We start from the raw sequence: 799 nt of genomic DNA, 5'->3' as shown, positions 1-799 counted from the left end.
CCAGGCATGTCCTGAGGTAGCACAGCTCCCATGGGCTTCAGTGGGAATGGCACAGGGCCCAAAGGAGACTGGAGAGTTGAGCCCTAACTCTTTACCTTAGGTGGAGTACATTAGTGGGTTCAAAGGAGGCACTGTGGAACAGCGCTGCATCTGAAGAGACTTCAGACTTTTTCCCCTTCAGTTCTCCCCCTTCTTGGGTCAGGGGAGGTGGTCCTGTCACATTGTGTCCCTGTGCCATGTCAGTTATCTACTGCCTGCTGCTCGCTAGGGCACAGGGAGGAAGCGAGCTGTCCTGTGCAGGGACTGATGCTTCCCCTAGGTGCTGTGTGCATGTGCATTTGTCACACAGTGAAACATGAATAGACCGGTGGGATAATTTGGCTTTATGTAAATATTTGTCAAGATGCCCAAGCCCTCTGTGCCCAGTGAAGTCAGCAGAGCTGCAGTAAGTTATTCCAGTACGCAAGGCATCTATTTATAAGAAAAAGCAAAGCCTAATGTTTTCAACATTTCTTAGACTAGCAAAGGCATAGGTACCTTTGAAAGATGTGCTGGTTTAATGTAGATGCTCAGTTTCAGAAAGATGAAGTAATTTTAGGCGAATAGTATCCCTGGCTGTAGTTTCTTTTACCAGAAACCTGCATAAGTAGTGGAAGCCCTGATTAGCCAAGGCTGGTGCCTTCCTTGTGAGAAAGTCAAGCTGAAAACCCATCACCTGCTGCCAAAGTCAGATCTGGACGCAGAACAGGTTCCCCCACACGTCATTCCTAACCTATGAATGTCAAGCAGAGGCTTTCTT

Source organism: Nestor notabilis, unplaced genomic scaffold, assembly GCF_000696875.1.
Source record: "Nestor notabilis isolate BGI_N333 unplaced genomic scaffold, ASM69687v1 scaffold15084, whole genome shotgun sequence".
NCBI lineage: Eukaryota > Metazoa > Chordata > Aves > Psittaciformes > Psittacidae > Nestor > Nestor notabilis.
This window is presented reverse-complemented; position numbering follows the sequence as displayed.